General features: G+C 41.7%; 2 long non-coding RNA genes across 2 annotated transcripts in view; one reads left to right on the top strand and one right to left on the bottom strand.

Annotated features, from left to right (window-relative positions):
• LOC141271157 (uncharacterized) overlaps window positions 1–15,542 on the bottom strand; it is a 40,740-nt gene that overhangs the window by 2,796 nt on the left and 22,402 nt on the right. The gene's annotated exons all lie outside the window — the stretch shown is intronic.
• LOC141271156 (uncharacterized) lies at window positions 6,323–10,996 on the top strand. The gene is made up of 3 exons (XR_012321848.1): window positions 6,323–6,499; window positions 8,108–8,269; window positions 10,160–10,996. It is a non-coding gene; the product is annotated as an uncharacterized lncRNA (long non-coding RNA).

Here is a 15,542-nt window from a genome sequence, read left to right as displayed (position 1 = left end):
GACATGAAATAAGAATAAACCTTTCCTGTTGTAGGTCAATTAGGATTACCATAATTTTTAATATTTGCCAAATGCCAGAATAATGAGAGAGAGAATGTTTTAAGGCATTTTTATTACTTACTGCAAAGTCAAAAGTTTACATATACTAAGATTACTATGTATTTAAACAATTCTCGACTGCCCATATGATGATGCCATGTGTTTGGAAGCTTCTAATAGTTTTTTGGGCAACATCTGAGTTAATTAGAGACACACATGTGGATGTATTTTAATGCACACCTGAAACACACTGCTTCTTTGTGTAGCATCATGGGAAAGTGTAAATAAATCAGCCAAGATATCAGGAAGAGAATTGTAGACTTGCACAAGTCTGGCTCATCCTTGGGTACAATTTCAAGATATCTGAAGGTGCCTCGTTCATCTGTACAAACAATTATATGCAAGTACAAACAAGATTGGAATGTCCAGCCATCATACCACTCAGGGAGGAGACGGGTTCTGTGTCCCAGAGATGAACGTGCTTTGGTCCGAAATGTGCATATCAACCGCAGGACAAAAGCAAAAGACCTTGTGAAGAGGATGGCAGAAGCTAGTAAGATTGTCAGAGTGACAATTCAGTGAAACGAGTACTGTATCAACATGGGCTGAAAGACCACTCTGCCAGGAAGAAGCCATTACTCCAAAAGAAAGATAAAAAAGCCAGATTAATGTTTGCAAATGCACACAGGAGCAAAGACCTTAATTTTTGGAGACATGTCCTGTGGTCTTATAAAACTAGAATTGAACTTTTTGTGCATAATGACCATAGTTAAGTTTGGAGGAAAAAGGGAGAAGATTAGAAGCCTAAGAACACCATCCCAACTGTGAAACAAGGGGGTGGCAGCATCATGTTGTGAGGTTGCTTTGCTGCAAGAGGGACTTGGTGCACATCACAAAATAGATGGCTTCATGAGAAAAGAAGATTATGTGGCAATACTGAAGCAACATCTCAAGACATCAGCCAGGAAGTTAAAGCTTGAGCAGAAATGGGTCCTCCAAATGGACAATGACCCGAAGCAAACTGCCAAAATGGTAACAAAGTGGCTTAACACGTTCGTGACCAAACCAATTTTTTTAAATCTGACCAGTGTCACTTTATGTAGTAATAACTCTGGAATGCTTCAACATATCCCATAGCTTTTGAGACTGTTTTTTGTGACACATGATACTTTATAATAATCATAAATTTAGGCTGATATGGTTTGCGTTTATTTATAAAAATATCAGAAACTTGGCAAAAAAGTTTTAAAAATTGCACTTTTCAAACTTTGAATGATTATGCCTTTGATCCCAATAGTCATACCACACAAAAACAGTAATAAATAACATTTCCCTCATGTCTGCTTTACATCAGCACCATTTGTAAAATGTTGTTTATTTTGTTAGCATTTTAGAAGATTTAAAACTGTAGTAGTTATTTTTCATTTTTTTCAAGGAAATTTACAAAACTTATTTTTATAGGGACCTGTTCAGTTTTGAAGTGACTTTGAGGCTACGTGCCCACTATGCATTTTTCAAGCGTTTTTGCTGCGGAATTTTCAAAGCGAAAACGCTTAAATGCTTGGTAATGCGTGCCCCATGGTCCTCAATGATAACCCGCATGTGCTGTGTGTTGGTATATGCAACAGTTGTGGACTTCTTTGTTTGCGTGAAGGAGGACTTTATGCTCATCTGACAGTAGATGGCGACGTTGTGTAAAGTTTCCTTGTTTACTGTATTGTAAAAGAAAAAAAGTCTCTCTTGTATTTTCTATTTTGTTCTTACTTCCTGGTGCAGTACTGTGTGACTGTGCGTTTTTTCCTTTACCTCATGTTCTGAGAAGTAAAAGCTTGTTATCCCATGTAATCTGCTCTGTGAAGTTTTATACTGCAACTGTGGGTATCCAGAAGCTGTGCAACACTGTGCACATGCTGCGGAAATTTATGCTGCGGATTAGCATTGCGGAAAAATCTGAAGCATATCCATTAATTTTGCGGAAACGCAGCGTAATTGCCGCCATTGACTTGCGTTGAATTGCATAATATCTTAATGACTACATGTACACATGTGGATATTAAGTGATTCAATGTGTGGATGGTACCCGGGTCTGGAGAAGAGGAGACTCTCCTCCAGACCCGGGTACCATAGTACCTGTAGTTAAAAAAGAATAAAATAAAAAACAACATTATACTCACCTTCTGATGGCCCCCAGTGTCCTGTATGGTGCGTCCGGTGTCTTCGGCGGCTCGTGGTGGTGTAAAAGGACCTTCCATGACGTCATGTAGTCATGTGACATTATCCATTGTCTGTCTTTCCAAAAGTGACAAAAGGAAGTGCAGCCATATCGGTTGTGACCTTTGAATTAATTTCTCAGAAACAGACAGTGAACAGTCATTTTGTCAGGATGTTATATCAATGACTAAGTCATTAGTTTCCAAGAAGCTGCTTTAAAATTGATAAACTACTTCTTCCTATTTTTGCAGCGCTGCAATATTGCCATCTTATTAGAGAAGAGCAGTTAAAGAGAATGTGTTATCAAAAAATAACCAATTGTTTAAATTACGTTTTTACATAAAATTTATTTTTTTCTTTTTACTTTTTTTTACTATAGTAACCATCTAAACTAAAAAAACACACCCACAGATCTTGCAATTATCACCCCGGCCAAAATTAGTTTCATATTTCCTGTTGTATACAGAAGATTTTTCAGCAGTTTTATTATCATTTTTCTTTTTTCCTCTCCTTCTTTCTCCCTTTTCGTGTGACATAGCTGTATGAGGGCTGGGGGAGTTTTTTTAGAGGAGAGCTGTAGTTTTGAATGACACCATTCATTTTACCCTACAATATACTGGAAAACTGGAACAAAAATTCCAAGTGAAGTTAAATGGGATTGCGTTTTTCATTGTTTTTGCTGCCGTATTTGGGTTTTGTTTCTAAGGTTTCATTGTGCGGTGAAAATGACCTGTGAACATGATTCTTCACGTCGAGCAAACTTGAAAAAACAGATATCAAACTTGTATAGTTTTATTTTGATGGTGAAAATATTTCAGCGATTCGGTCGATAGAGCTTTATGAGGGCTTGTTATTTGCTGAGGTTTTCATTAATAACATTTTTTGGGATCTATACGATGTTTCAATCCCACTTTTTCATGTACCAACATGGCAGCCATGGGGGCGGTCAGCAGGCTCATGGTTGCCACTGAAATCCATAAGCAGCACTTTCACTTAGTGAAGGGGAGTGGAAGGCAACATCCCATGGGCATCCAAAATGGTGAACCTCTGGGACATCGCACCTTAACTACCACGGTCTGGGATTTACTGCAGCATCTAAGTGTTTAACAGCAGCAACCAGAGCTGCTCTAATAGCGGCTTTTACAGACAAATACCGGCAGTATAACACAGCTGGAATCTGCAGGTATATTGCGGGTTGAGTTGCAGAGTCCACTCCACACACTTGCACCCAACATGCACTATACATGTAGGGCAGATAGGGGTTAAACAACAGATGACACGTTCCTTTTAAGCACTTAAGAATTTATTTATTTTTTACTTTGCAGATAGTATACTGACATATGCTTTGTACTTAAAGGGAATCTCTGCATTAGTTAATGTCTTTTTGTTAGAAGGGCCCCAATATGCTGACTAAAGTATGATCTGTTGCTGGCAATCTCAGCGATAAGCAATTTGTTGAAAAATCTGGCAACAAGCATTTAATTCTCCTGCACTGCCACCAAAAGAAACAGGAGGTACTGCACAGTTTCCATTGAAATCAATAAGCTGAGTATGTAATGAATGAAGTACTGGGACCTTTAAAGTGGGACTTACTCCATGTAACTGCTCTCTAGTCTGCATAAAATGGGTTCAGGTTTACAACGGAGAATCCCCACTATTAACCTGTATAGTGCCCCAAGTATGTGCAAGTGGTTTCTAAACCAGACAACCTCATTAAGTCTCATAACACCTTCGTCAATAAACAGGTATTCTCAAATTACTAAGTTGCTTTAATTAGTTAAACAGCATGAACATACGCAAGTTTGCCACTGACTAGCTTTTTCTATCTGCTGTCATTCTCCTTCAATGAGAGCTTTTATCTTACATAGTGTAAAGCTCATTTCCATGGAGTTCAGCCACTAGTAGACCTTGGTAGAGAGTGTGCAGTAGTCACATTCCAGGAGAAAAGTTAACTCCTAACATAGCGTTATCTCTGTCCAGCCCATTCATTTCTATACGCCAGTTAGCTGCTCCCTGCCTTCTCCCTTTTGGCTCTTGTGCTGAGCTTTATAGTTCTAATAATACTACAGCTCTGCTGCTCATCAGAGCTATCACTCAGGGAGAAGAGCCCGTCCTGCCAGAAATCAGGAAGTAGGGAGACTGCACAGCTCTGAGCTGCTCAAGAGATCACTTATGAAAATTCCTTTTAGGCGTCAAACATTTCCTTTGTTCAAATGGAAAGAATATAGATCTACATATTTTAGATTGTGTATGAACTACATGTCTGAAGTAAAAATAAATGATTCTAAATAAAAAAAAAAAAATATATATATATATATATATATATATATATATATATATATATACAGTACAGGCCAAAAGTTTGGATACACCTTCTCATTTAAAGATTTTTCTGTATTTTCATGACTATGAAAATTGTACATTCACACTGAAGGCATCAAAACTATGAATTAACACATGTGGAATTATATACTTAACAAAAAAGTGTGAAACAACTGAAAATATGTCTTATATTCCAGGTTCTTCAAAGTAGCCACCTTTTGCTTTGATAACTGCTTTGCACGGTCTTGGCATTATCTTGATGAGCGTCAAGAGGTAGTCACCGGAAATGGTCTTCCAACAATCTTGAAGGAGTTCCCAGAGATGCTTAGCACTTGTTGGCCCTTTTGCCTTCACTCTGCGGTCCAGCTCACCCCAAACCATCTCAATTGGGTTCAGGTCTGGTGACTGTGGAGGCCAGGTCATCTGGCGTAGCACCCCATCACTCTCCTTCTTGGTCAAATAGCCCTTACACATCCTGGAGGCGTGTTTGGGGTCATTGTCCTGTTGAAAAATAAATGATGGTCCAACTGAACGCAAACCAGATGGAATAGCATGCCGCTGCAAGATGCTGTGGTAGCCATGCTGGTTCAGTATGCCTTCAATTTTGAATAAATCCCTAACAGTGTCACCAGCAAAGCACCCCCACACCATCACACCTCCTCCTCCATGCTTCACGGTGGGAACCAGGCATGTAGAGTCCATCCGTTCACCTTTTCTGCGTCGCACAAAGACACGGTGGTTGGAACCAAAGATCTCAAATATGGACTCATCAGACCAAAGCACAGATTTACACTGGTCTAATGTCCATTCCTTGTGTTCTTTAGCCCAAACAAGTCTCTTCTGCTTGTTGACTGTCCTTAGCAGTAGTTTCCTAGCAGCTATTTTACCATGAAGACCTGCTGCACAAAGTCTCCTCTTAACAGTTGTTGTAGAGATGTGTCTGCTGCTAGAACTCTGTGTGGCATTGACCTGGTCTCTAATCTGAGCTGCTGTTAACCTGCGATTTCTGAGGCTGGTGACTCGGATAAACTTATCCTCAGAAGCAGAGGTGACTCTTGGTCTTCCTTTCCTGGGGCGGTGTAGCATGAACATGAAAAATGGCTATTTTATATTTCAAATCCATATTGAAATATAAACCAGACATCTCAGCATTTGTAGGTGTCTTACCTCAGTAGACTCTAGGGGTCATTAGTCCAGACATACTAAAGCATTAGGTTAAGTTTGCGAAGTCTGAGGTTTAATCTTTATTACTGAAGGGAATTAGCCTTTTGTATACTCTGTGTTTGTCATCCGATGTAGAACCAGAGACAGACGATTGCACAAAATTGTAAATAAAACTACAGACATATGATTTAAGATGGAGAAGCTTATTGTAGTACTAAAAATATAAGTGGCTATCTGAAACCCATTATGATGTATCCCACCTTTAATTAATATTCTAATTATATATTCTGTGTTAAGGTATACTTTATCTGTGAATGTATCTCACTGATACATAGCTTCTTAACACAATATACTCTCTGGGAAGAAAACCTTGTTCTGGTTTATAACCCAGTGTAGGATTTACTCTTATCTTACTCTTATTATGTAAACATTATGACAGAAGTAGAATTGTCCGTGAACAGGTCTTGTCCAGTATTGCTCATCTGTGATAGCTGGCCACTGTCACAAGATTGGAATGTTGGACAACAACCTATGAACTTTCATGCTTACATAATATTAAGTTGGGTAAGCGTTTTTCTAAAGTATAAAGCTGTTGAAGAATTCAGTTATGGCAGAAGCATTGTGGACCTTTGAAGAGGACGCTCTTCAAAGTGTAGGACCTAGGACGCATTCTCTGTCCATCGCTGAGTGCTTCTCCAGCTGAAGTTTCCGGACAGATGATGTATATGGTACTAGGGAAATCTTTTTCTTCTTCTATTCAATAGTAAGTATGTAACCTTTATAAGTATTTAATATTAGTAACCTTTAATCTACAAAAGTGTACGCAATATCATAATATCATACTATTCCTTTGATTCTGTATTTTATCTTTCAAATTATCTATTATAAATAAAATTGCGTTATATTGCAAGTGGTTGCCTTCTTTAAAGCCGTATCCAAACCTTATTGCTAAAAACTTGGCAATACATAATTTGGCGTAGTCAGCAGGATACGCAGAAGGCACAGAAGTTCTTTTTATTGGAAAGTAGAAGGGACTCTGTGTGATAGTGTGATATTGCGTAAAACATGCCTCTCTTTAAGAAAAAAGAGATTGTAAGTGTTTCTGTAGAAATTCCAGGGTGGGAGCAGGCTCCTTACCATATTTTGGCCAAAGAGTGGTCGCAATGTGTTGGATTAAGTGAATCATGGGACAAATGTTTGAATGATGCTGAACCTGATGATGTCATTGAATGCTTGCAAAAAGTGAGAGTGGAAAAAAAGCAGGAATTGGGTGCTGTGAGCAGGAGAGGATGGATTTTGTTACATGCATGTAGAAAACAGCTTGAGGAAAGAATATGTATATTAACAAAAGTTCAGGAATTGGAAAGACAGTTGTGTGAGGCCCAGAATGCATTGGTTATAGCACAGTGTCAGAATAAGTTATTAATGGACAGATGTGATGGATATCAGCATTTAGCAAAAAAGGCAGCGGTATGTGTAGCGCAGTATAAATACAGAAGGAGACGAGGGAAGGTTAATAAAAAGAAAGTTGCTTTGGCCATAGCCAAATCAGGAATAGAGTGTAGCCCTGATCAATGGGATGGTGTCCACAGGGATAAAATAGATGGGATTGGTACTGACGAGATGTGGAAGTTGTATCAAAATAGAGGACTTAATAAAAAGTCAGAGGTTTCACATAATAGAAAGGTTACAGTAAAAGATTCTGAATCCCCACAGCAGGGGGCGGGTGGGACACGGGGAGAGAAAGGGCCCACTTCCTCCTCGTCGCCAGCAAAGCCCACAGCACTGGGGTTTGAGGATCTTTATGCTGAAGTTAAATCCTTGATACAGGAATTCAAAGCCCAACAGAAGGGGGCATCATTTTCTTCTAATATGATGTCTTCATCTGAAATGGGGGATCGATGGAGGGAGACAGATAAAAGTGATTGACATGCTGGCCACGCCCCACAAATATTGGTAGATACAGGGGCGGAGGCCAATTTGATTAATGGAACTCCAAAACAATTCAGTGAGTGCAAGATTATAACTACAGAATTAGGAGGAAAGCAAATTGAGGCAATTCAGGACAGAGCAAAACCAGGAGTTAGTGGAATCTCCACATTGTATGAGAAGGTAAGCAAAGTCGCTATGGGACTTCAGCAGCAGGAGATGCCCTTTGAACAATTGATTCCTGAGCAGAGGAAACAAGCGTGGTTTACAGAAGGGTCAGCTAGGTACCAAGGTAACAACCGTGTGTGGAACGCAGTGGGCTATCAGACTACAAGTATACATAACAAAGAAGTATGAGGAAAAGAGTTGTGGCAAGATATCTGGGCAATTGTACAAATAATTAAAGTGACTGTGTTTCATGTTGATGCTATTTGTGCTTCAGATCCCGTGGAAAGATTCTTCAACTCAGTAGCAGACGAACAGTCCAAAATATCAGTCACTGAATGCAGTAAAGACTGACACCACTGAGGAGCTGCTCGGACTGACACCACTGAGGAGCTGCTCGGACTGACTCAATGGGCACAGACCAGAGGGTGCCCATCAGGTTAGATGTAATCAAGGAAACAATTATGAAATGTCCAGTATGCCAACATTCACAACAAAGACCTGTCCCCCATGTTGTTAGGGGTCAAATAGCCCGAGGTAAACTACCTGGACAAATTTGGCAGGTAGATTACATCGGCCCCCTTCCACAAGATGGAGGGTGTGTATATGTATGCACGGCTGTGGATACATACTCAGTGTATATGATGGCTTGTCCGTGTAAAACGGCCAATGCTAACAGTACCATTAAAACCATGGAAACCATAATATTATATTACGGTATTCCATTGCAAATTCAGAGTGACAATGGTAGTCACTTCAAGAACAGGAAACACCGTTAATAAGAATGATTACCCCCAATTTACAGATCATGCCTTTAAAAGCTACTACCACAGGACAGACAGTTCTCTATTGGGAACTAGAGCCAGGGGCTCTGGGATCTTATAGAGCCACCCCACAGGCAGCAGGACTAGATTTACACTCTCATGAGGAAATTAGATTAGAAATAGGGGTGGTAAAGGCAATCACAACTGCTATAGGATTACAAATGCCTCCTGAGCATTTTGGTCTTATAGCTCCAAGATCAGGTTTGGCCCTGAGAGGAATTCAAGTGATGGCTGGAGTGATAGATCAGGATTATCAAGGTGAAATCAAGGTACTCCTGTTGAATAGTGGGGATAGTGACTTGTTGATCCAAAAAGGAGACAGGATAGCTCAATTATTAATTTTACACCCTTACACCCGTACAGATGGTAAAACTCTTTGAACAGCTCGGCTTCAAAAGCAGGGCCTTGATCCGTCAGCATCTTATCTGGGTATCCATGGGGCCTGCAGAAGTATGCTTGAAACGTCCTTGCTGCAGTTTCTGCCATCAGATCCTTGATGGGGGCTACCACCAGGAACCGGGAGTAGTGATCCACCATGGTCAGGGCATAGGAGTATCCTGACCTGCTGGGTGACAGCTTGACATGATCCAGGGCAAAGATCTCCAGGGGCTGGGTGGTCTTGATGGACTGCAAGGGTGCTTTCTGGGTGCTGTAGTCTTTTCTTCTGAGGCTACAGGGTCCACAATCCCGGCACCATCTCTCTATGGAGCTCCGCATACCAACCCAATAAAACCGACTCTTCAGGAGGGTTTCCAGTTTCTTCCAGCCAAAGTGCCCTGCTCGATCGTGGTAGGCCTCCAACACCATCTGGATGTCTGTCCTGGGCACTACGATCTGCCATACCATCTCATGGGTCCTAAGGTTGACATACCTCCGGCACAGCTTCTCTCTATAGATGAACAGCCGGCTTCTCTCATTCCACAGTTGCTTGGCTTGTGGAGGAGCGTCCTTCTCCAGGGAGTAACCTTCCTGGGTTATCAGTTCTTTGATACGGCTGACAACCGGGTCGCTGTCCTGGGTCTCCTTCACAACTGCTATAGGATTACAAATGCCTCCTGAGCATTTTGGTCTTATAGCTCCAAGATCAGGTTTGGCCCTGAGAGGAATTCAAGTGATGGGAGGAGTGATAGATCAGGATGATCAAGGTGAAATCAAGGTACTCCTGTTGAATAGTGGGGATAGTGACTTGTTGATCCAAAAAGGAGACAGAATAGCTCAATTATTAATTTTGTCTATTCAGAAAATGAAAATAATCAAGGGAACAGCTCCTACAATAATAACAGTTGGAGGAGACAGAGGTTTTGGCTCCACTCATTTTCTGAATGATGGTGCAAAAATCTTGGTGAAGCAACCTGGAGATTAAGGTCCTCCAGAACCTGCAGAGGTGATCGCCCTAGGGGCAGACAATGTGTTAAAAGTGAAGAAGCCAGGACAAGAGAAGTGGGAACATGTTCCTGCAGACAGGTGTTATCTCAGAGACTAATGTATATATATTTCCATTTTAGACTCAAAATTGGAGATGGTGGATGATCGGTGTTACAGGCACGGTCCTTTTGGTCTCTGTCACTACCCAACCGTTATACAGAAGGGAAAGAGAAACGCCGGAGAAGGAGAATGAGGTTTTATGGAAAATTAAGCAGAATTTATGGAGTTACTTGGCGCAACTGACAAACATGAGCCATTTTTGTATGGCAAAGACTGCTACAGCTACAAATGTGTTGGAAACTTGTATGGTAGCTATACCAACCCCCTTACGACTGTGGACCAAATTGATAGGGGGATTTATCCAAGTTGAGAAGGTAGAAGAAGGAGATGTGCTTCAGAATTATACATACAACCCGTATTACGCTTGTATAAACTGTACTGGAGAAGATTTTATTACTGAAGGTATGATCACTATAAAGACTCAAAAGATTGCATCTGCTGAGCTATGTTATCAAATGACTTGCGACCAAAATAAAATAGGTAAATGCCAGCAAATGAAAATAGAAAGAAAAACAGGGAATAATGAGATTGATATTATTTGTAGTTCCCGTACAGGTAAAGATTGTAAGAAAATAATGTCGGGGAAAATATGAAGTGTAATAATACAGTAACTTCCCCCTCATACATACAACATGCAAAATTGCCCAAGGGGTGGATGTTTTCTTGTGGGAATATAACTTTCCCATCTCGTAAAATTAAGCCTTCAAAAAGGGGATTTTTTTCGCTTATCAGAAAATTGTAATTATAACGTAAACTTACTAATTGAATCAGAAATTCTAGGAATATATTTGACAATGGTAGGATCCCCTGTCATAGCGGTATATGCTGCCCATACTGTAGGTAGATTATCTTTTCTTGTGGCTAGATCAATAAATATTACTAGTAGAGCTTTAGAGAATATATTATTGGATATACAAAGTTACCAAAAAGCAATTTTACAAAATAGGGCAACCATAGATTATTTGTTGTTAATTCATAATCATGGATGTCAAGAGTTTGGTGGGATGTGTTGTTTTAATCTGTCTGATCACAGCCAAGATTTGCAGTCTCAAATAGATCAGTTACAGGATGATGTTAATCACATCACACGAAGTGATGGTAAATGGTGGGACTGGTTATTTTCCTAGCTGCCTGATTTTGGGTACTTACGCTATATTTTAGGAGTAATTTTTGCAATAATTTGTGCATGTATTGCTTTATGTTGCTGTATACAATGTATTCCTTCTTTGTTATCTCTATGTCGCTCATCTGTTGAAGTTATTCCTTTGGGATATGGCGTTGGATATAAATAATATATGGTTTCCGATAACTGAGGGTGGATTGTAGTATGAACATGAAAAATGGCTATTTTATATTTCAAATCCATATTGAAATATAAACCAGACATCTCAGCATTTGTAGGTGTCTTACCTCAGTAGAGTAGGGGTCATTAGTCCAGACATACTAAAGCATTAGGTTAAGTTTGAGGTTTAATCTTTATTACTGAAGGGAATTAGCTCTTTGTATACGCTGTGTTTGCTAGAACCAGAGACAGACGATTGCACAAAATTGTAAATAAAACTACAGACATATGGCTTAAGATGGAGAAGCTTATTGTAGTACCAAAAATATAAGTGGCTATCTGAAACCCATTATGATGTATCCAACCTTTAATCAATATTCTAATTATATATTCTGTGTTAAGGTATACTTTATCTGTGAATGTATCTCACTGATACATAGCTTCTTAGCACAATATACTGTCTGGAAAGAAAACCTTGTTCTGATTTATAACCCGCTGTAGGATTTACTCTTATCATATGTAAACATTATGACAGAAGTAGAATGGTCCGTGAACAGGTCTTGTCCAGTATTGCTCATCTGTGATAGCTGGCCACTGTCGAGGGATTTGAATGTTGGACAACAACCTATGAACTTTCATGCTTACGTAATATTAGGTTGGGTAAGCATTTTTCTAAAGTATAAAGCTGTTGAAGAATTCAGTTATGGCAGAAGCATTGTGGGCCTTTGAAGAAGACGCTCTTCAAAGTGTAGGACCTAGGACGCATTCTCTGCCCATCGCTGAGCACTTCTCCAGCTGAAGTTTCCGGACAGATGATGTATATGGTACTAGGGAAATCTTTTTCTTCTTCTATCCAATAGTAAGTATGTAACCTTTATAAGTATTTAACCTTAGTAACCTTTAATCTACAAAAGTGTACGCAATATCATAATATCATACTATTCCTTTGATTCTGTATTTAATCTTTCAAATGATCTATTATAAATAAAATTGCGTTATATTACAAATGGTTGCCTTCTTTAAAGCCATATCCGAACCTTATTGCTAAAAACTTGGCAATACACATGGGCAACTTTCCCGTCTTGCTCTCATGAGGTACGCTGGAGCACAATTGGTGGAAATCACAGGTATGTGATTGTACAAATCTACCCGGTCAGGTAGTTTGTCTGGCCACTGATTCCTTTCTTCTAGAGGTAAAGTCTTCAGCCGGTCTATGACGATATTGTTCATCTTTTCACATAGACCATTGGTTTGAGGATGTTACGGCGTAGTCCGAATCTTCTTACACCCGTACAGATGGTAAAACTCTTTGAACAGCTCGGCTTCAAAAGCAGGGCCTTGATCCGTCAGCATCTTATCTGGGTATCCATGGGGCCTGCAGAAGTATGCTTGAAACGTCCTTGCTGCAGTTTCTGCCATCAGATCCTTGATGGGGGCTACCACCAGGAACCGGGAGTAGTGATCCACCATGGTCAGGGCATAGGAGTATCCTGACCTGCTGGGTGACAGCTTGACATGATCCAGGGCAAAGATCTCCAGGGGCTGGGTGGTCTTGATGGACTGCAAGGGTGCTTTCTGGCTGCTGTAGTCTTTTCTTCTGAGGCTACAAGGTCCACAATCCCGGCACCATCTCTCTATGGAGCTCCGCATACCAACCCAATAAAACCGACTCTTCAGGAGGGTTTCCAGTTTCTTCCAGCCAAAGTGCCCTGCTCGATCGTGGTAGGCCTCCAACACCATCTGGATGTCTGTCCTGGGCACTACGATCTGCCATACCATCTCATGGGTCCTAAGGTTGACATACCTCCGGCACAGCTTCTCTCTATAGATGAACAGCCGGCTTCTCTCATTCCACAGTTGCTTGGCTTGTGGAGGAGCGTCCTTCTCCAGGGAGTAACCTTCCTGGGTTATCAGTTCTTTGATACGGCTGACAACCGGGTCGCTGTCCTGGGTCTCCTTCCAACTGTAATGAGGTAACGGGTTTAGTGTCTTACCGCGATACCTCCTGGAGGTGCGCTGCTCGTGTACCATCCCATTTCTGTGGAAGGCAGGTAGCTCAATCTCCTCCAGGTCATCCACTTCTTCTTCATTGTCCGACTGGTGAGGCATTCTGGACAGGGCATTGTCGTTGGCGTTCTTGTGGCCTGTCCGGTATTTGATGGTGAACTGATAGTTTGACAGTCTGGCCATCCAACGCTGTTCCATTGCTCCCAAATTGGCTGTCTCTAGATGCGTCAAGGGGTTGTTGTCAGTATAGGCCGTGAACTTAGTGGAGGCCAGGTAGTGCTTGAATCGTTCAGTGATGGCCCAGACCAAGGCCAGGAGCTCCAACTTGAAGGAGCTATAGTTTTCTGGATTCCTCTCGGTAGGACGAAGCTTCCTGCTGGCATAGGCTATCACCTTCCTTTTGCCATACTGCTTCTGGCTTAACACAGCTCCTAGTCTCTCGTTGCTGGCATCAGTGTACAGCAGGAAAGGTTGGCTGTAGTCAGGGTAGGCCAGGATTTGTTTGCCAGTCAGGATCTCTTTCATCACTGCAAAGGACTCAGCCTGTTCTTTACCCCACTGGAAGGGGGATTTTGCCTCTGTTGGACTGTCCTACCAGGAAATCTTGCAAAGGCACTGCCTTCTTGGTGTAGTCCTTTACAAATCTCCGGTAGTACCCGACCAGTCCCAGTAACTGATGTACCTCCTTGAGATTCTTCGGTTCTGGCCATTTCTGGATGGCTGTGACCTTATCCGGGTCTGGTGCTACGCCTTCTGGACTGACGATGTGCCCCAGCTACTGAACCTTCTGTTTAAGCAGGTGGCACTTGGAAGGTTTCAATTTCATCCCATACCGGACAATGCTTCAAATACCTCCGCCAGGTGCTTCAAATGGTCCTCATAAGTCTTGGAGTAAACTATTACGTCATCCAGGTATAGCAGCACGGTCTCGAAGTTACGGTGTCCCAAACAGCACTCCATCAATCTCTGGAACGTTCCAGGGGCATTGCAGAGTCCGAACGGCATGCTGTTGAACTCGCAGAGTCCCATCGGGGTAGTGAAGGCCGTCTTCTCCCGGTCCTCCTCAGCAACTGCTACTTGCCAGTACCCACTAGTGAGGTCAAGGGTAGAAAAGTAATTTGCAGACTTTAGTGCAGCCAGGGATTCCTCTATATGGGGTAAAGGGTATGCATCTTTATGTGTTATGCGATTTACCTGTCTGTAATCTACACACATCCTCATGCTTCCATCCTTTTTCCTGACCAGGACCAGGGGAGCTGCCCAAGGGCTACAACTATCTCTTATTACCCCTGCTCTCTTCATATCATGCAACATTTCCTTCTCTTTTTGGTAGTGTGCTGGTGGTATGGGTCTGTAACGTTCTTTGATGGGTGGATGGTCACCTGTGGGTATATGGTGTTGTACCCCTTTAATCCTCCCAAAATCAAGTGGGTGTTTGCTGAATACCTGTTCGTATTCCTGGACCACCCTGTGTACACCTTGTTTTTGATGGACAGGAGTGGCGTCAGTCCCAATATGGAGCTGTTGACACCAATCCTCCACCTGGGTTTCGGAGTCATTGTCCTCCACAGTGTCTGATGAGGTCAAGAACTATACTGTGTGTATGGCATCATCATTCACAGTATACAACCGGGCAACAGTGGCGTATCTTGGTAATTTAACTTCGTCCTCCCCACAATTTAGGAGACGTACGGGTACCCTCCCATTGCGTGCATCAACCACCCCTCTGGCAGTTAAGAGTGTAGGTTTGTGCTCTGAGCCAATGGGCTCCACTACCGCCTGGTAGTTCTGTCCTTGAGACCTATTGCTGCCCTACACCAAATCAGCATTTCACTCATCGGGGGAATCACAATGGGTATCGGGTCTGTCACCCGTACATTACCGATCTCACCACCTGTTAGCTTTACCTGTTGCTGGTACAGGAGGGCTCGTATCTCTCTCTGGAGCACCTTCCTCTGCCCTGGTTTGGCAGTGTCAGCAATCTGTTGGAGCAAAAACAACACTTCTCCCAGTTACCAACAATATTTGTACCAAGTATCATATACAAGTCTGTATCACCAGGATTAGACTCCACTACAATCAGTCCTTGGTCTTTTAGTTCCGCTCTCCCCACC

The sequence above is a fragment of the Phyllobates terribilis genome, unplaced genomic scaffold (genome assembly GCF_046119375.1).
Source record: "Phyllobates terribilis strain yellow unplaced genomic scaffold, ASM4611937v1 Scaffold_5__5_contigs__length_657084704, whole genome shotgun sequence".
In the NCBI taxonomy this organism is placed as follows: Eukaryota; Metazoa; Chordata; class Amphibia; order Anura; family Dendrobatidae; genus Phyllobates; species Phyllobates terribilis.
Note: the sequence above shows the minus strand (reverse complement) of the source record. Positions and strands in the feature narration are given on the sequence as shown.